Source organism: Bufo gargarizans, chromosome 2 (assembly GCF_014858855.1).
Source record: "Bufo gargarizans isolate SCDJY-AF-19 chromosome 2, ASM1485885v1, whole genome shotgun sequence".
Classification (NCBI taxonomy): domain Eukaryota; kingdom Metazoa; phylum Chordata; class Amphibia; order Anura; family Bufonidae; genus Bufo; species Bufo gargarizans.
In genome coordinates, this window is record NC_058081.1 from 531031476 (window position 1) to 531053580 (window position 22105).

Consider the following 22105-nt stretch of genomic DNA (forward strand, 5'->3'; position numbering starts at 1 on the left):
CCTCAACCATCTGGGTCCCCGGGCCTCCGCTTCCATCCTAATCTGGGCCAGCATTTCCTCTACAGACATGGTGAGTGAGTTAGTTGGCTAACTGCCCAAAACAAAATGGCACCTAACCCCTCATCACTCACCCTTTTTACTACCTCTCAGCACACCCCTATTAACCCTAGGAATGCCTGCCTCCTCGCCAACCAAACCAGCGTCATGCTGGCCTCCCCTCAGCTCCAGTATGTGAAGTAGCACTAGCATGGAGTGCCTCCTCCTCTTCAAACAGCTGATCAGATCAGATATTTGTGACCTATCCTGAAGATAAGTCATCACTATACTATCTGAACAACCCCTTTAATCTGTATAGCCTTGAGGAAAGAAGGGACATGATTGAAACCTTCAAATATGTCAAAGGTTTAAATAAGGTTGAAGAGGGAAGTGTTCTCAATAAGAAGCAAAACACCAGAACAAGGGGGCACAAACTGAAATTAGGAGCAATGTCAGCAGATGTGGTTGGGAAATCTGCAGTAAGTGAATTTAAACATGCCTGGGATAAACACATGTCTGTCCTAAGATTAAAAAAAAACATATACAGGTCCTTCTAAAAAAATTAGCATATTGTGATAAAGTTCATTATTTTCTGTAATGTACTGATAAACATTAGACTTTCATATATTTTAGATTCATTACACACCAACTGAAGTAGTTCAAGCCTTTTATTGTTTTAATATTGATGATTTTGGCATACAGCTCATGAAAACCCAAAATTCCTATCTCAAAATATTAGCATATCATGAAAAGGTTCTCTAAACGAGCTATTAACCTAATCATCTGAATCAACTAATTAACTCTAAACACCTGCAAAAGATTCCTGAGGCTTTTAAAAACTCCCAGCCTGGTTCATTACTCAAAACCGCAATCATGGGTAAGACTGCCGACCTGACTGCTGTCCAGAAGGCCATCATTGACACCCTCAAGCAAGAGGGTAAGACACAGAAAGAAATTTCTGAAGGAATAGGCTGTTCACAGAGTGCTGTATCAAGGCACCTCAGTGGGAAGTCTGTGGGAAGGAAAAAGTGTGGCAGAAAACGCTGCACAACGAGAAGAGGTGACCGGACCCTGAGGAAGATTGTGGAGAAGGACCGATTCCAGACCTTGGGGGACCTGCAGAAGCAGTGGACTGAGTCTGGAGTAGAAACATCCAGAGCCACCGTGTACAGGCGTGTGCAGGAAATGGGCTACAGGTGCCGCATTCCCCAGGTCAAGCCACTTTTGAACCAGAAACAGCGGCAGAAGCGCCTGACCTGGGCTACAGAGAAGCAGCACTGGACTGTTGCTCAGTGGTCCAAAGTACTTTTTTCGGATGAAAGCAAATTTTGCATGTCGGAAATCAAGGTGCCAGAGTCTGGAGGAAGACTGGGGAGAGGGAAATGCCAAAATGCCTGAAGTCCAGTGTCAAGTACCCACAGTCAGTGATGGTCTGGGGTGCCATGTCAGCTGCTGGTGTTGGTCCACTGTGTTTTATCAAGGGCAGGGTCAATGCAGCTAGCTATCAGGAGATTTTGGAGCACTTCATGCTTCCATCTGCTGAAAAGCTTTATGGAGATGAAGATTTCATTTTTCAGCACGACCTGGCACCTGCTCACAGTGCCAAAACCACTGGTAAATGGTTTACTGACCATGGTATTACTGTGCTCAATTGGCCTGCCAACTCTCCTGACCTGAACCCCATAGAGAATCTGTGGGATATTGGGAAGAGAAAGTTGAGAGACGCAAGACCCAACACTCTGGATGAGCTTAAGGCCGCTATCGAAGCATCCTGGGTCTCCATAACACCTCAGCAGTGCCACAGGCTGATTGCCTCCATGCCACGCCGCATTGAAGCAGTCATTTCTGCAAAAGGATTCCCGACCAAGTATTGAGTGCATAACTGAACATAATTATTTGAAGGTTGACTTTTTTTGTATTAAAAACACTTTTCTTTTATTGGTCGGATGAAATATGCTAATTTTTGGAGATAGGAAATTTGGGTTTTCATGAGCTGTATGCCAAAATCATCAATATTAAAACAATAAAAGGCTTGAACTACTTCAGTTGTGTGTAATGAATCTAAAATATATGAAAGTCTAATGTTTATCAGTACATTACAGAAAATAATGAACTTTATCACAATATGCTAATTTTTTTAGAAGGACCTGTATAATGTAAACCACATTAGCCTCATTTGTAGAAAACTGATGAAGGCACAAAAGAAAATGGTACATTGATTTATAAATCCCTTATAGGTCTTAGGATCCCATCATACTGTGGCGGAGGGCTTGGAATTTGAAGCAGAGTAACAAGATTGAAGAGGCTCAGTGAAGGCTTTTGGAATCACAGGTGCAGCAGATACAAGAAACTGAAGTGCATCCAGATGACTAGAGATTCTAGATGACTAGAAGTCTGTACTGTATCTAGCTGACAGGCTCCATAATGGGCCACTTGATCAGCCAGCTCATAGACATAAGTAAGCAAAGAAGTTGAAAACACGGCACTTATGAGGTCAATGGCCTGGTGATACAATTACGGTTCATGTAACAGAGAATAGTATGAGTCCAAGCCACAATATCATTGTGTTAGGCCTGGACCTTCTGCCATACCCAGGGGCGTTGCTAGGTTAAAACATTCGGGGCCTGGGGTAGTTATGTTTGGTCCCAGGCTCCTAATGTCCTGTTTGCCTGCTAGATACAACTGTGTTGCCATCCTCAGAACAGCAATACAATTGAATCTAATGCACTAGAAGAGCTGAAGGACCTGTGGTGACATCACAGTTCATATGACCAGCAAAACAGGCAGTGGTTGAGAAGGACCTGCGATGATGTCACCATCATGTGACCAGTGCAGGAGAGGACGGCAGTGAAGAGGAGAAGTCCTTGGGGAAGAAGCTGTGGTGATGTCTGCTATATAAGGAGAGGTAAGTGAAGGGAGAGGCAGAGCAATTCTGGGAGTTGTGGTTATTTAACTTGGACTGTATGTTAGGGCTGAAGGGAGAGATGTTATTTACATGGGACTGTATGTTGGAGGGGGCTGTGGGAGGGAGTGATTTTACTTACATGGAACTGAATGTGGAAGGGGGCTAGGGCAGGGTGATGTTATTTACATGGGACTGTATGTTGGAGGCGGTTGTGGGAGGGAGTGATGTTATTAATAGTGACTTATAGATCCGCCTTATTACTACTAAGGGGTCTGTAGATAGCTTTATACGTCCCATAGGGGTGCGCACCTGCTGCTTCTTGTCATTTATGCTTCCAGGGGCACATGCTACCTCCCAGCAGGGCCCCTGAGTGGAGTTATAAGTACATTGTTAAGGGGCACTAAAGGGGCATTCTATTGTGTGGAGGCACTAAAAGGGCATAACTGTGTGTGTGGGGGGGGACTTACAGGACATTCTTACTGCCTGAGGGCACGTAGGGAGCATTCTACTGCATGGGGACATTGTAATGTGAAGATGGCACTACGGGAGCATTACTACTGTGTGGAGGCACTAAGGGAGCAGTCTAAAGTGAAGAGGGCACTAAGGGGCATTCTACTGTGCGGAGACACCAACAGGACTGGACAGAATTGAGCATGAATAGATAGGCATTGGGTTAGAGTTATAAACGTGGCTTAGTGTAAAAAAAATCCCTCCTTAGGCTTTTTAGAAGTTGGAAGGTATGCCACATGTATCAAGCAGACTAAACAGGGCTAGATGAAAAGGTAGTCAGGAACAGTGAGTAATAGAGGGGTAATTTCTACACTATACTGTATGAGTTCATGCAAACACTATGTACAGTTAAGTGTCTATGCTAATTCAGATAGCTTCCAGGCTAAGTGTGGGACTTTCCAAACAACGTGTGAGGTCATTTCCACATTAAGTGAAAGGTTGTGCTCCCACATCACATGAGATTTTGTTCATATTTTGTGAGGTCGTACCTACACTATGTGAGATTTGTCTATTCTACATGAGGTTTTACCCACACTAGCTCACACGTTAGTGAAGTGGTGTCCACTAGTGATGAGCGGCAGGGGCAATATTCAAATTCGCGATATTTCGCTAATATTTGGGTGAATATTAGCTATATATTCGAGAATTCGCGAATTCGTAATCTCCAGGCATTATTTTCTTGATTGCGAAAATTTGCATAAAATTCGCATGAACTGGTATTTTCAAAAAAATCAAATATTCGCAATTACGAATATATTTAGCGATATTCTAAATATTCGCGAATTCTCAAAGTGCCGATATTCGCGATTAAAATTTGCAATTCGAATATTCGTGATCAACACTAGTGTCCACATTACACAATTACAAAGTGTATGACACATGTAGACAAGGTTCTATTCTACATGAGGTTGTAGCTTTGTTACATTACGTTGTCTCTTTATTACACAACATTATGTACATATGGTGTTGCATCTAGGTCATGTTTTAACAACATGCGCTGAATAAGAATAATTCTCTATTACATGCCGTTGTATCCATACCACAAGAGTATGTATCTAGGTAATGAGGGTATGTATTTGCTGGATGAGGCTGTATATGCAGCAAGTCAATGAAGGGGAGCAGAAGATGGGACTTATGTAATGACCCAGAGTGCCATTACTACTTCTTTTGACACCTTGCTACCATTTCAATGTGCTAATCTATCTCACCTAATGTATTTCCAATACTGTGCATATTTATTCCGAAACTGTTGTGCTCAAGTGTAATGACATTGGTCCACCAGCAGATCATGGCAACAACATTGGCAGTATTATCTTCCCTGGAAAGGAACCTTCTGGCTTCCTTCCAGCCCTCTGTAGCTAGAGGGAGGAGTTTAGTTAGTTAGTGAGTCAGTCTATCCTACCCCCTCCTAGGGAGAGGTTGTGTGCTGGCTAGCAGAGCGCTGCCTGCTCTGCTAGGCCCAGATGCCCTGCCTCTGAAGTCTACATGGTTACTTGTCCCCTCCTGGGCCTGCAATGCCTCCTTCCAAGCTGCTCTAAAGCTTGAGGTACTCTAAAGCCAGGACAAGAAGTTCCTAGGATTATAAAACAGACTACAGCTAACTTAAGTTCCAGCAGAAGAGGAAGAGTTTCTTATTTATCCAGCCAAGTATAGAGCTACTGAGAGTGAGAGAGCTACTGCATAGCAGAGCTGAGATAGCTGCAGAGAAATATTTGCCTGCCAAAGTTAAGCCAATACCTGCTGATGACCAAGATATCATTTGGAAGCTGTTTGGATTACCCATTTATGCCAAGTAAAAGCAACTGTTCTGGACTCCATTTATTCCACTCCTCCATCATCCAAATTCACTTACCCCTTTTGCATTGCTTCGGACCACATCACGTCTGGGATCCATGGATATCCAGGTGGGAACTTCGTGGACCGTGTACATAACATCTACAGAGACTGTACGCCACCCTGCACCACTCTGGCAATCCTACCTTTGGGTACCAACATTACCATCTACAAAGGGAGCGTTGAGCTTCCGCTGCTTAACCGCAGCTGGCGTCACGTTTACTTGCTCTATATGAGGGACATATTTCGTAGAAACCTCCAAAGGGGTAAGGGATACCCCAGGCGTGGCCAGTGGGCCCGTTGCAGTTATAGTTGTGGCCCTGAGAGGGATAGTACTATTCACAGCTCCCGATGGCAGTCCTCCCTCTGCCGCTCCCGGGGGCAGTGCAGTGGGTGGAGGGTGGACCCATTCTTCCCTCGGTAACACGCTGGTATTGGGCCTTCTTCCAGACTGGTAGCTGGGTTGCCTTTGATAGTAAATGTTTGGTTAGGGTGCAAGGCAGGAAAATGGATGAATGGCCAGTAAGGTATAGAGACAACGATCAGGCTGGTTGGTTGCAATAAGTAACGTTTCTTTACTGAGTGGATAATGAGAGTTGTAGTACAAGTAGCAGCAAAATCCCAGTTCAGAAGGATCTTTGTCATGAGGGTGTCGCGACCTATCGCTGACCCTGTTGTGCCTAGGGTTAGAAGGTCGCAGCAGGTGGCTATGCTCTCATTTTCTCAAGAGATCGCTCCATGACCTAATGGTGAGAATGGTTTCCTGTCCAGATTTTCCTGCTTAGGTTTGCCATCCTTTTTGTCCCATTTAGGAATCTGTAGCTTTTCCTTTCAGCTGTTCTGTCAGCCACTCCCAGCCACTATATATTCTCCCTTTCTGCTTCCCTTGTTGCCAGATATAGACCTTGCTTCCAGATATTCTATTCTGAACTCAGGTGGACAACTGTTGCTGTGGAGCCGTTGGAACTGGAGCTGTTGGATCTCTGGTTCACTCCTGTCGTTGTCTCCCTTCGGGGATTGTTTGCGGTGTTTGTGTTGTTTGTTCTTTCCCTGTTGTTACCCTAGGTGTCAGTGGTGAGGACTAGGGCTCCCACTGTCCGACTCACTACCTAGGGTAAGTCAGGGACGAGGCACGTGAACGGCGTACGGGTTAGCAGCCCGTCTAGGGACGTCAGGGCAGCCAGGTGCCAGTGCCAGGCGAAATAGGGGTCACCACTCCTCCCTCTCTCTAGTGGAAGGGTACTCCTCTTCCCTCCCCTCTGCGCCGCATGTCTGTTACCTGCCATATCAGATGTGATAATCTTACAGTGCAGCAATATCCACAATGGGAGCACACGGGCAACACAATGATGGAGGTACTGTAATGAGGGCTGTTTCACACGAGCGGATGACGTGCGTGACATCCGCTGCGTGAATGACAGCCAAGACCCGATGCGGACAGCAGAGACTTGGAGCATAAACATGATTCATAATGCTCCGTGCCTCTCTGTGATCTCTTTACTACGAAATCACAGTGAGATAAAGTTGTCACCGTGATTTCGTAGTAAAGAGGTCACAGAGAGGCACGGAGCATTATCAATCATGTTAATGCTCCGTGCTTCTGCTGTCCGCATCGGGTCTTGGCTGTCATTCACGCAGCGGATGTCATGCACGGCATCCGCTCGTGTGAAACAGCCCTAATACTTCTAATATCTCTAGTACTTCCAATCTCTACATATTCTTTGCAGTCTTTCCAGGCAACCATAGGCATGCAGTTAAGTTCTTAACTCCCATACCTCCCAATTTTTGAAAATCGTAAAGAGGGACAATATATGCCGGCATGCATCACAGCAATTTTTTTCATACTAATCTAACTCAGCCCAAAGCATAATTACTGACCCCCGTCACAAGTGCAGTAGCTGGGGATTGGTTAGGTGAGTATAAGTTCCTTTATTTTTTACAGCATGTGGAGCCCCTGGGGCAATTTTTGTTTGTGCACTTCAATATCCGCTTAAATATTAGTACATAAATTAACAGATTATAGATATTTGAAAGTAGAAATTGCACAAAATAATGAAGTTCTGGTCTAATATACAGGTAGAAACCATACAGACACTTTAGTAAGGAGCAATTTAGTAAATTTATTCATGCACATTTATGCATTAATTCCCCAGGTCAAAAAGAGGGACATTTAAAGATCAAAGAGGGACATGGGTCAAAAAGAAGGACTGTCCCTCCAAAAAAGGGACTGTCCCTCCAAAAGAGGGACACCTGGGAGGCATGAACTCCTACTGCAGTTCCTGAACTGAGGTGTGCAGATTAAGACAAACTATGGCAGGTGCCATAAACAGTCTGTACAGTTTGTAAAGCCTTGCAGATTCTAGACTTTCTCAAGATGTACCTCTCTGGAACTTGAGGCCTTGTATGTAGAGCTTCTCTCAGACATGTCTGTCTTGTTCCTCTACAAACACCAGATTCTCTAACAAACTAAACAGGGGCGAACCTGGGTCCAACACCCTGACGACATAAATAATCACATTTTAATCAAATAGCTGCCTGTTTATACTTGCCATGAAAATTGCATAACATAGGAAAAACATATTTAGCCATTAATAATAACATTTAAGTGTTGTAGCAATAGTTAACCCTTTGCAGTGCCCCACTGGGCTACTGCATGCATTTATTACGCAAGGTTGTATCATTATGATATAATGTATCTATACTACATGAGGCTGTATCTAGGTAATGCGCATACACTAGATCAGGGATCAGCAACGTTCGGCACTACAGCTGCTGTGAAACTACAACTCCCAACATGCACACTTACTTGGCTGTTCTTGCAACGTCCATAGAAGTAAAGTGAATAGAGGATTCAGGGAGTTGTAGTTTCAGAACAACTGGAGTGCCGTAGGGTGCTGATACCTTCACAAGGTGTATACTTGGTACACAAGGTTGCATTGTTATTATATGATGTTGCATCTATACTACCTGAGTGTGAGGTTTTATCTATTACACAAGGTTGTGTCTCTCCTATATGAAGCCGCAATAATCCATCATTTCATTGTAATTTTCATCTTTTCTTGGACAATATATTAAATCATCATTTCCAGATTTGATTGCGGATCATGAATCCATCACTCTGTGTGAGGATTTACCTGCAGACGCCGCTGTGTAGTAAGACGGCGGCTGGTCATTGAATAGATCACGGCCGTCACCGGCTTGTTAATGTCGTTGCATATTCCTCTATGACTTGTTCCGCACCATCATTCTTACATAAAGGGGACACGTCAGCTTTTGACACTTCTCTTTAGTGATGAGAATGGATTTCTTGATTCTGCGGGACGCACTTAATCGCTGCGACCTTTACTCAGTTGTCATTATCCATCTTTGTAATACACCATCCATCATCTCTCACCTTCCATCTTACACTCATTTCTTGGAAAGTAAAATAAGTTTCTGCTTTAATAAAACTTTGAAAAAGTCTCCAGTTTTACATTCATTTCACGGACTTAATGTTTTGCTGGAGGAAAGTGGGGATAATGGTGGAGGCTTTAGTGCTGCTGAGATCCTAAGCAATCAATTATGTGCCCTCAGTGATGACGCGGACACCTCCAGATCTACAGCAGAGGACATGATGGGCCGATATTTGCTAATGTCAGGGCATCTGGATTTTGTTTAAAGAAATGATCTATGCCTAGCCCAACAAAAGTTTACACCAGCTACAAGGTCAATAAATCTGTCCCAAGGAGCCCTATGGTTCTGGATTTTCAATAATTCTCTTGGAGCTGGAGAAGCGCAGAACTAATAGACTTACTAAAGCACAATGGCAAAGAAGGTCACAAAACCTGTGAATGGAGGGGTAAAGTCATTTATAATCTCAGTGGAGATCAGACTAGAGGTAAGGTAGTGCCATCTACAGGGACCAGTGAGTGTGTGAGGTAGTGCCATCCATGAGATACTACCTGTAGGGACCAGGTAGTGAGATAGTAGCATCTTCAGGGGAAAAACTGTAAGGCAGTGTCATCTTCAGGGGCCATGCTATGAGGTAGCACCACCTGCAGGGACCAGGTAGTGAGGTAGTAGCATCTGAAAGGGCCAAACTGTGAGGCAGTGTCATCTTCAGGAGCCACGCTATAAGGTAGCACCATCTGCAGGGGCCAGGCTGTGAGGTAGTAGCATCTGCAAGGGCCAAACTGTGAGGCAGTGTCATCTTCAGGAGCCACGCTATAAGGTAGCACCATCTGCAGGGGCCACGCTGTGATACAGTGTTATCTGATAGGGCCAGGCTGTGAGGTAATGAATGGTACCTGCAGGAGCCAAGCTGTGAGGCAGCATCATCTTCAGAGACCACAGTGCCACGCTATGGGCTAACATCATCTGCAGGGGCACTGATAGATGTAAAGACTTAATGGGTAGCAACAAGGAGGTTGTCAGGAAGTGGCAGGGATGTTGCTAAAACATTGTTGGGAGGCTGTCATATGACTGCTCATAGGTTTCAAGAGCGATGTCAGGAGGCTGCATGGAGGTTGTCAGGAGGTGGAAAGTTGGTTGTTAGAAGACTACAAGAATTGCAGAGGGTGGCTGGGGGGATGTCAGGGGCTTGTCAGGAGATGACTTGGAGCTTCTCTGGAGAAAGTTGGGAAGTTGTCAATGATGTCACTAAGGTTGTCAGTAGGTGGCAGGAATGTTGTCTGGAGGCTGCTTGAAGTTGTTGAGGAGGCTGCAGGTATGTGATGTCAAGAGATGGCTGGGAGGATGTCAGAAAGGGATTGAGAACTTGTCAGGAGGCAGCTGAGGGGTTGTCAGGAGTCTGGAGGACACTTGTTCAGAGAATGCACATTGTCTCATAATTAACCTTGTGTCCATTCCATTTTACAGTGTTCTGTTTATTTGCTGTCTATAATTTTCTGCTTTTAGCTTTCAGGACCTTTGATTGTTTTCTGCTAAACCTTCTGGAATAACCGTATGGGCCTTCCTGGCTCCAGATGTGAACGTTACGATCAGATTAATTTGCGTTGTTTCCAGCCGCCGTCTGTGTGGTTTATTGTCATCCGTGCGGCTCAGTCACCGTCCTGCATGGTTTATTATCATTAGAAGCAGATACAGGGGACACCTCTGATGATTTGTGTTTATGATGATGAATGTTCCAGAACCGACAGGATGATATTTATATTTTACATTGAGCCCGAGTGCGCTGATTAGCAACTGCCGACCTGACAGAGCAAAGAGGCTGAATTAATGGACCCCACTGCGCTCCGGTCTTGCAGATAAACGGAGAGAATTGCTCTATTGATTGGAAAATATTACACTAGGATTAGGTGTGCGACAGCCACCATGCCAGCACATCTTACATGACAGAGGACAAGAGACACGCTCATTGTGAGGGTCATTTTCTATTTTCTGAAACCACAGTGAAAAGACCAAGAGAGGCTGAATATCCAGCAGCTCCATGATTGGAGTATAAGACGTGATGTAACAGAATTGGAACTGCAGCTCTGGATGTGAATAAAGTATAAGACATGATATACAGTAACCGCAGAATTGTGACAATTCGTCTGGATGTGGCTGGAGCATAAGGCATGATGTAAGAGGAAGCTGTATCGAGAATGAAAGCATGAGAATGCGATTTCTGTTAAGAGTCCAGTGTCGCCAGTATACAAAAGTGACAATTCTGCAATTGTTTATTATATATTGTAATGTCATCTTATGTCGCATGCTTTAGGAATGAATGATAAGGTATAGTTGTCATTAGGAAAGGAACGCACCATTTCATTCATCCCCTTTTGATAAGAGTGGGATGGTCCTACTTCCTGCCAGTAAGGCCAAATGCCCACGGCCGTGAGCGGTCCGTGGAACCACGAGCTGGATTCCTTCTGAGAGCAGGAGCGCACGGCTTCATTGGTTGCTATGACGCCGTGCGCTCCTGCTCTCAGCAGGAATCCCGCCCGTGGTTCCACGGACCGTTCATGGCCGTGAAACACTCTAAAGAGAGTTAGCTGAGCAAGCCTGGAGTGAAGGAGCACATCCATCTACTCCCGTTCCATGGGCCTTGGGACTGAAGTTACAGCTTGTCTGTGAGGACCACTACTCCAGAGAGACTGCAGGGTCCCAAGGTATTAGAAGATCTGCAAGCTACAGCGTACAGAGTCAGCAGAGTGATCAGTATTACAGCTATACAGACTCTGCTGCAAGGTGTAGGATAACAAGTTAAGACCCATCACCACAGATCAGGACAGGTGCACTCAAAAGTCTGCATATCACAAGCAAATACCTTTAGCCACAAGTGCCAGCTTATTGCTGTTAGCAGAGGGAAATCAGGAGAGAGCGGGGTGGGGTGGGGGGGTGCTACTCTAGAGTGCTATTGTCTGCCATCTTTGCTGCCACCATACCTCATCATCTGGGGACAGAGACATTGCAACTTGTACAGACAACAGCAGGATGTACTGTAATTTGCACTCAGTATGGCATTTAGTTTGTTATTTTTCTGTGTCTGCCTGATTCCTCCACTCCATCTTTTCACTGCACCAAACCCCAGGGAGTGACAGCCTGAGTGAACTCACATCTCATCAGGGCCACTACCACGCTCATCCTCTGCACCAGCCCCTCTGGGACTCTCTGCATATGCAGAAGTGGGTTGGGAGTAGCGTCTGAGTGCAGTTCCTTATTCTAGAGACAACTTGTATTATTGGTGATCCATGACACGTGTCCTGCACAATTTTTCACATAAAGCTCTAGACTGTGCAACTTCTGGTTGTTTTCACATGATGTAACAGCAAAATCATGACTACACCTATGGATGTTACTGGAGTATAAAACATGATGTTTGAAGCTCTCAATGTGACCGGAGTATAAGAAATTATATAAGAGCAGAATTGTGATGGCAGCTCTGAGTGTGATTGGTGTATAAGATATGATGTAACAGAATTGTAATTGCACCTCGGGATGTGTCGGAAGAATACGATATGATGTAGTAGTAGGATTGTGACTGTGGTTGCATAATTGTGCACACCCTCTTATAACTGGGGATGTAACTGTGTTCAGAATTAAGCAATCACATTCAAAATCATGTTAAATAGGAGTCAGCATACACCTGCCATCATTTAAAGTGCCTCTGATTAACCCCAAATAAAGTTCAGCTGCTCTAGTTGGTCTTTCCTGAAATTTTCTTAGTCACATCCCACAGCAAAAGCCATGTCCACAGAGAGCTTCCAAAGCATCAGAGGGATCTCATTGTTAAAAGGTATCAGTCAGGAGAAGGGTACAAAATAATTTCCAAGGCATTAGATATACCATGGAACACAGTGAAGACAGTCATCATCAAGTGGAGAAAATATGGCACAACAGTGACATTACCAAGAACTGGACGTCCCTCCAAAATAGCTGAAAAAACTAAATGAAAACTGGTCTGGGAGACTACCAAGAGGCCTACAGCAACATTAAAGGAGCTGTAGGAATATCTGGCAAGTACTGGCTGTGTGGTACATGTGACAACAATCTCCCGTATTCTTCATATGTCTGGGCTATGGGGTAGAGTGGCAAGACGAAAGCCTTTTCTTACGAAGAAAAACATCCAAGTCAGGCTACATTTTGCAAAAACACATCTGAAGTCTCCCAAAAGCATGTGGGAAAAGGTGTTATGGTCTGATGAAACCAAGGTTGAACTTTTTGGCCATAATTTCAAAAGATATGTTTGGCGCAAAAACAACACTGCACATCACCAAAAGAACACCATACCCACAGTGAAGCATGGTGGTGGCAGCATCATGCCAAGGGGCTGTTTTTCTTCAGCTGGATTTGGGGCCTTAGTTAAGCTAGAGGGAATTGTGAACAGTTCCAAATACCAGTCAATATTGGCCCAAAACTTTCAGGCTTCTGCTAGAAAGCTGAACATGAAGAGGAACTTCATCTTTCAGCATGACAACGACCCAAAGCATACATCCAAATCAACAAAGGAATGGCTTCACCAGAGAAAGATAAAAGTTTTGGAATGGCCCAGCCAGAGCCCAGACCTGAATCCGATTGAAAATCTGTGGGGTGATCTGAAGAGGGCTGTGCACAGGAGATGCCCTCGCAATCTGACAGATTTGGAGTGTTTTTGCAAAGAAGAGTGGGCAAATCTTGCCAAGTCAAAATGTGCCATGCTGATAGACTCATACCCAAAAAGACTGAGTGCTGTAATAAAATCAAAAGGTGCTTCAACAAAGCATTAGTTTTAGGGTGTGCACACCTATGCAACCATATTATTTTATTTTTATATTTTTTCTTCCCTCTGCCTAAAAGATTTCAGAGTTAGTTTTTTAATTGAGTTGTACAGTTAATAGGTCACATTAAAGGTGGAAAAAGTTCTGAAATTATTTATCTTTGTCTCATAACAGGGGTGTGTAGACTTTGCATATCCATTGTATGCTACCTCTTGTACTATAGTCCCTCTCACCTCCTTAACATACCATTTTGATATAGTACCGTTATACTTACCTTTGGATTGAACCTTCAAGACTCACCCTATGTTCCAGTGGCTTAATAGATACAGATCTACATCATGGATGCAAGCATTTCTGTTTTCATGTCATATTGCTTTGTTTATTCTACATTATGTTTCTTTGATTTATTTCCTTTATGATTTTGTCAGACCATATGATCTGGAGTATTTATGTCATGTGACTTCTTGTTTTCATGTTAAACTGACCACTGCCATTTTGTACTCTACCAAAATCATGTTATCTATGTTATCCTTTTATTCTGTTATAGTTTGATAAAGGCTTAAATAGGCCAAAACGTAACAACAACCTCGGATTGAACAATAAACAAATACGCATGATTTAAAAATTACTTTTATCGTGGAATCTCTGGAGTTATTTTCCTATTATCTGACAGGGGTGGGAAGCCAACTCCTAGAGAATCATACATCATATCTATAGCAGTGTGCGACTAAGCATTTTTCACTTCTTTTATAATGGTTATAGGCTCACACTCGCTGGGGCACACAGCACCCACTGCCATCACTGCTTGCATGGCGGTTTTGAGTGACTTCCTAATAACGGATGCTGTAACTTTCCATAGCTGTAATCTTCAGTCGCTGTGGGTGGAGAATTTGCTGTGGTTTTACTGACACAAATGTAAACTCCCTGAGCAAATTGAGTGGGTAATTAATACTGAGATTGTAGATTCATATTCAGCCGCATTGTGTAGTAAATAATTTAAGAGAATTTTAATGAAAGTAAAATCAAAATCACTAAAAAGACAGAGAAGCTTTGAAATAGCAAAAAATGGCAATTTAAAAGAATTGCCTGACTGCCTGCTGCACTATATATAGGGGGCGATGACCGCGCCTATAGGATCTGGACTCCCCAGACCACGAAAAAAGGAACATATAGGGGTACAGTAGTTATATATCCGTTTAGATATATACTGTATACATACTGCTGAGCTATTAGCCGGGCATACACAGCTATATACTCACACATGCAGCTGAAAGGTTTTGGTGCTTTTCTTATTTCTACATTTATTTCATATTTATTAAATGATCATATAGACCGCCATGCACTAAATACCAGCCTGCGCCACTTTTATCAACAGCAACCAAACATGTCTGATAACTGGTGATCCCTGTCAACTCTGCGGTAAAGTCCAGGTAGAACACATGTAGATATTGCTATGGATTAACTGTAGATTTGTGGCAATTCTGCAGTATAATCCACTGTGCTCAAACAAACTGAAAAAATGGCGCGGTGTGAAACAGGCAGGAGGTGCTCAAACCCATATGCAGTTATGGATGTGTATACAGGGGAGCAAATGCTGCACTTGTGGCCCGTTGCTAATGGCGATTCCTAGCAGAAATGCATACAGTGGAGGATAGCCCATAGCGGCCTACAAGTACCACAATAGACATCCTACACAAGATAGCAATTATGTGGATGTGATAACCAATATAACAATATAATATTATAACCAATATAACAATATAATATTATAATAATATTTGCAAAGACAGGTGCACTCTGCGGTCTTACTAACCCTCAAACTGATGTTAAAATTGAGAGATTAGCCAACATATCCTACTGTGAAGGACATGTCTGTGCCCGAGCACCGCGCCAAGATTTCTCAAGTAGCTCGGGTCCTAACACTCACCTACCTGTGCCGTATGGGCAATACCAGGAGCCAGTGGGCGAATTATAGTGGCGTGAGGTCCGACTCACAGACAGCTCACCAGTTACCTCCAGCATGTAGCCATGCTAGCAATGGGAGGAGGGAGGAGTCTGCGAGTCCCACTCAAGACTGGCTGATATGGGCCAGGCCTCGCAGGTGCACCTAAATGTGGCCTGTGGACGGAAAACAGGCACATTAAAATTGGAGTTTATACCCCTCCAGGATCTCTATATACAAACAAACTGAAAAAAATGGCGTGGTGTGAAACCCACATGCAGTTGTGGATGTGTATACAGGGGAGCAAATCCTGCACTTGTGGCCCGTTGCTAATAGCGATCCCCAGCAAAAATGCATACAATGGAGGATGCCTTCAGCGGACAACAAGTGCCACAATAAACATCCTACACAAGATACCAATTATGTGGATGTGATAACCAATATAACAATATAATAATATTTGCAAAGACAGGTGCACTCTGCGGTCTTACTAAACCTGTGTCCCATCCTTCTTAGGGAGCATTCACATGACCGTAAGTGTTTGTTCGCAAATCACGGATACCGGTTGTGTGCATTCCGCATTTTGCGGACCGCACATGGCCAGTGCTATATAGAGAATGCCTTTTCTTGTCCGCAACTACGGACAAGAATACGACATGCTCTATCTTTTTTGCGTGGCCACGGAGCGGAACAACGGATGCGGACAGCACATGGTGTGCTGTCCGCATCTTTTGCGGCCCCTATGAAATAAATGGGTCCACACCCGTTCCGCAAATTTGCGGAACGGATGCAGATCCATTTATACGGTCGTGTGAATGCTCCCTTAGTTAAAGGGAACCTGTCACCTCCCAAAACCATCCCAAGCCGCCCGCAGTGTGTTTCTGATGATGCCTTTATTCCCGAAGGCAGATGCAGCAAAAGTACTGAAAACGTTTTATCCCCTGCCCGGTGCGCTTCTCCACACATGCTTGAAGTCACGGAGGCAGCGGCCTCTTGGCTTCAAGTCACGGTAACCATGCCCCTTTCTCCGCCCCTTCGCTGTGACTGACAGCGCTTATGCACGACAGTTCAGCTGCCTTTGCCAAACAGCCGGCTGTCAGTCACAGCGAAGGGGCGGGGAAGGGGGCGTGGTTACCATGACTTGAAGCAAAGAGGCCGCTGCCTCCTTGACTTCAAGCATGTGTGGAGAAGCGCGCCGGGCAGGGGATAAAACAACGTTTTCAGCACTTTTGCTGCATCTGCCTTCAGGAAGAAAGGCATCATAAGAAACACACTGAGGGCTACACGCAGGTACTGCTGGCGGCTTGGGATGGTTTTGGGAGGTGACAGGTTTCCTTTAAAGAGGTTATCCAGGACTCCTATATTGATAGGTCATCAATATCTGATCAGTGGTGTCCTGACACTCAGCACCCCCACCGATCAGCTGTATGAGGGGATGGTGTACACAGTGTGCACGTGCTGTCTCCCTTCTCTCTTCCTGTTTACTGCTGTCTATATCAAAGCAGTGGTGAACAGGAAGAGAGAAGGGAGACAGCATATTCACAATGTGCGCGCCAGGGGTGCCAAGTGTCGGTTTCCCGCCTATCTTATATTGATCACCTATCCTGAGTAAAGGTCATCAATAGTAAAAGCCCGGACAACCCCTTTAACCATCTCCCGTCTCGCTAACGCCGATCGGCGTCAATGCTGCGGCTCTGCCAGGTCACACTAACACTGATCGGCGTCATCTCACGAGACGCGAGATTTCCTGTGAACGCGCGCACACAGGAGCGCGCATTCACAGGAACCGGAGGTAAACAAGCTGTTCTACAGCCTGCCAGCGGCGATCGTTCGCTGGCAGGCTGTAGATGCGATTTTTTTAACCCCTAACAGGTATATTAGACGCTGTTTTGATAATATACCTGCTACCTGGTCCTCTGGTGCTCCCTTTTGCTTGGATCGACCACCAGAGGACACAGGCAGCTCTGTAATAAGTAGCACCAATCACCACACTACCCTACACCCCCCCCCCTGTCACTTATTAACCCCTGATCACCCCATATTAGACTCCCTGATCACCCCCCTGTCATTGATCACCCCCCTGTAAGGCTCCATTCAGACATCTGTATATGTTTTGCGGATCCGATCCATGGATCCGCATGTCTGAATGGAGCCTTACAGGGGGATAATCAATGACATATAGCCCATATAGACTCCCTGATCACCCCCCTGTCATTGATCACCCCCCTGTAAGGCTGGCTCCATTCAGAGGTCTGTATGTGTTTTGCGGATCCATGGATCGGATCCGCAAAACACATACGGACGTCTGAATGGAGCCTTACAGGGGGTGATCACCCCATATAGACTCCCTGATCACCCCCCTGTCATTGATCACCCCCCTGTAAGGCTCCATTCAGACGTCCGTATGTGTTTTGCGGATCCGATCCATGGATCCGTGGATCCGCAAAACACATACGGACATCTGAATGGAGTCTTACAGGGGGGTGATCAATGACAGGGCGGTGATCACCCTATATAGACTCCCTGATCACCCCCCTGTCATTGATCACCCCCCCTGTAAGGCTCCATTCAGACGTCCGTATGTGTTTTGCGGATCTGATCCATGGATCCGTGGATCCGCAAAACACATACGGACCTCTGAATGGAGCATTACAGGGGGGTGATCAATGACAGGGTGGTGATCACCCCATATAGACTCCCTGATCACCCCCCTGTCATTGATCACCCCCCTGTAAGGCTCCATTCAGACATTTTTTTTGTCACAAGTTAGCGGAAATAGATTTTTTTTTTCTTACAAAGTCTCATATTCCACTAACTTCACATGAACTCACCATACCCCTCACGGAATCCAAATGTGTACATTTTCTTTAGACATTTATATTCCAGACTTCTTCTCACGCTTTAGGGCCCCTAAAATGTCAGGGCAGTATAAATACCCCACATGTGACCCCATTTCGGAAAGAAGACACCCCAAGGTATTCCGTGAGGGGCATGGCGAGTTCATGTAAAATTTATTTTTTTGTCACAAGTTAGCGGAAAGGGAGACTTTGTTAGAAAAAATAAAATAAAAATTTCCGCTAACTTGTGCCAAAAAAAAAACTTCTATGAACTCGCCATGCCCCTCATGGAATACCTTGGGGTGTCTTCTTTCCAAAATGGGGTCACATGTGGGGTATTTATACTGCCCTGGCATTTTAGGGGCCCTAAAGCGTGAGAAGAAGTCTGGGAAATATCTCTCTAAAAGACAACTTTTCCCATTTTTTTTATACAAAGTTGTCATTTGACAGAGATATTTATCTCACCCAGCATGGGTATATGTAAAAAGACACCCCAAAACACATTGCCCAACTTTTCCTGAGTACGGAGATACCACATGTGTGACACTTTTTTGCAGCCTAGGTGGGCAAGGGGGCCCACATTCCAAAGAGCACCTTTAGGATTTTACAGGGCATTTTTTTACAGATTTTGATTTCAAACTACTTCTCACGCATTAGAGCCCCTAAAATGCCAGGGCAGTATAACTATCCCACAAGTGACCCCATTTTGGAAAGAAGACACCCCAAGGTATTTCGTGATGGGCATAGTGAGTTCATGGAAGTTTTTATTTTTTGTCACAAGTTAGTGGAATATGAGACTTTGTAAGGAAAAAAATAAATAAAAAAAATCATCATCAATCATTTTCCGCTAACTTGTGACAAAAAATAAAAAGTTCTATGAACTCACTATGCCCATCAGCGAATACCTTAGGGTGTCTACTTTCGAAATTGGGTCATTTGTGGGGGTTTTCTACTGTCTGGGTATTGTAGAACCTTGACAGGTATTGTAGAACCTTGACCAGAAACATGACAGGTGCTCAGAAAGTCAGAACTGCTTCAAAAAGCGGAAATTCACATTTTTGTACCATAGTTTGTAAACGCTATAACTTTTACCCAAACCATTTTCTTTTTTACCCAAACATTTTTTTATCTAAGACATGTAGAACAATAAAGTTAGAGAAAAATTTATTTAGAAATGTAGTTTTTTATTTTTATTTTACAACTGAAAGTGAAAAATTTAATTTTTTGCAAAAATTTCGGTAAATTTTAATTAATAACAAAAAAAGTAAAAATGTCAGCAGCAATGAAATACCACCAAATGAAAGCTCTATTAGTGAGAAGAAAAGGAGGTGAAATTCATTTGGGTGGTAAGTTGCATGACTGAGCAATAAACCGTTAAAGTTGTGGAGTGCCGATTTGTAAAAAAGGGCCTGGTCACTGGGGGGGTATAAACCTGTGGTCCTTAAGTTGTTAAGATAAGTAATCAATATAGAATGGTCTACACTGAGTATAATGTTTCCTTCAGTTGTATGGCTGAGGGTTGCTTGAGGTATTTATGATTCTTATATGAAGGGGTTAATGCAAACATTACAATGCGCATGTGCTGGGGTCAGAGATAACACAGTATGATGAGAGTAGTGGGTGGAGTCACTTTTTACTCAGGAGAGGTGATGGCCCAGAGTGTATAATGTTGGTAGAAATTCGCTTTCTATTAAAACAACAATTTGCGCACTTGGTGAGAGTGAAGCCGTAAGTCACACAGCCAAGGATGTGTCAGATATCATCTCTAATGCTGTCACTATCCATCATACCAATGTCGAGGAAAACAAATGCCGCAGCTTTGTGTCCTGTCCAATTTATTGTCCTGAAGCCTTGTATCTGCAGTTGCCTCTCTGGAGTTAACTATCTGTGCAACATAAGAAAATGAACAAAAGAAACTTCTGGAGAATCAGAGTCGCTAGATGTGACTGAGGGCCCCACAGTGGTGCAGGGTGGTATCTGGGTGCCTGGTGCACAGTATTTTACGTACCCCTGGTGCAGGGTAGTGTTCAGGTGCAATGACCCATTAGGCCCCTGAAAATGATAGGGTTTCATATGTTGAATATTTTCTAATGTAGGGGAGGTTTTGAATCGCTTAGGAGACGAGCGGTTGGTGGATGTGGGGTGTGGAGTGAACGAGGCCCCGGGGGGTCGGAGGAAGAAGAAGGCCTCATTGCTTGTAACAAACCGCTCTGTGTGAGGAGGACAGTTCCTGTGTGTACTGAGATGTGTCCTGCTTGGCTTTCCCTGCGCTAAGAGAGGACACTATGGATCAGCGATCAGCCAAAGAGAACCGCAGTGGATTTTCTGGCTGTAATGTGCTTGACCTCTATTGCTGATGGACCAAAAAGTATTCCAGTGACCTAGCAACATGCCACCCAGGGAAAACAAGCTGGAAATGGCACGGCTCCACAGAGAATTCTCTCCTCATCCAACATGCCACAGAGAGTCCCGATTCAAAAGGCTTTGGTACTCAATCAAAAGCAACAAACTGCACTGCCGACCAATCAGACTCAACCAAAGCCTACTGCTCCCATACAACATCCATGCAAACCACAGCTGGTGAATGAGAACAAGGACCCAACACTGACCAGTAGCTCAGTGGGACCAGATGTAGAAAAGAAGGCTGCTGAACAGAACATGGCTCCGGCCACACCCGTTCCCAAGGAAGAGGGTAAAAAAAAAAAGTAGTGGTGTCTTGAAGACTTTGAGATTGGACGTCCTTTAGGAAAAGGAAAGTTTGGCAATGTGTACTTGGCTCGGGAGAAGCAGAGTAAATTCATCCTGGCACTGAAGGGTCTATTCAAGTCCCAGCTGGAGAAAGCTTGGGTGGAGCATCAGCTACACAGAGAGGTGGAAATCCAGTCTCACTTGAGGCATCCAAACATTCTCAGGCTTTATGGTTATTTTCACGATGCCACAAGAGTCCACCTTATCTTGGATTATACCGCCCATGGGGAGCTGTACAAGGAACTTCAGAGGTGCAAAAAATTTGATGACAAGAAATCTGCCACTGAGCTGGCAGATGCACTTCTCTATTGTCACTCCAAAAAAGTGATACACAGGGACATCAAGCCTGAGAATCTCCTCCTGGGGTCCAACGGGGAGCAGAAGATTGCAGACTTTGGGTGGTCAGTGCATGCCTCATTTTTCAGGAGGACCACGCTGTGTGGAACCTTGGACTACCTGCCCCCTGAAATTATTAAGGGTCGAATGCATGACAAAACGGTTGACCTGTAGAGTCTCGGCGTTCTCTTCTACGAGTTTCTGGGAAGCCTCCCTTTGAAGCTGAAACGCACCAGAAAACATACCGCAGAATTTCAAAGGTGGAGTTTCGATACCCTCCTTATGTCTCGGAGGGGGGCAGAGACCTCATCTCTAAAATGCTGAAGCACAACCCCAGCCACAGGCTGCCTCTAAAGGATGTACTTGAACACCCCGGGATTGTGCAGAACTCCACCAAGCACCCCACTAAGGCAGAGAACAACTCTGGCAAGACTCAGTGACTTGAAAAGGGTGCTCCACGCTACAGAATGTTCATCATATCATGAAATCTAGTAATTCCTGATTCCCTGTGAGGCCTGAGAGAGAATGATGGCCTGCTGTGAATACACAGAAGTGTAAGAAGAGCCTGTGGATGAGATCTGTATCTTTCAGGCAAGGATGATAGTGCAATAGTGAGCTATGAATGCTGTCATGTATTTATTGAGGCTGCGGGTGCAGTCTTCACTAGCTGCTTGTATCTGTGACTGAGTTGTCCTGATCTACTATGTAAATTTACCTGTTAGAAACTCTTTACATTTTTAATGTGTTCTGTCTTTTTTTTCAATGTGTGTAAAAGACA

At 44.5% G+C, this 22105-nt stretch overlaps 1 pseudogene; it reads left to right on the plus strand.

The window, feature by feature from the left end:
- Positions 1–374: 374 nt before the first annotated feature.
- On the plus strand, positions 375–21767 carry LOC122926117 (annotated as a pseudogene).
- The last annotated feature ends 338 nt before the right edge of the window (positions 21768–22105 follow it).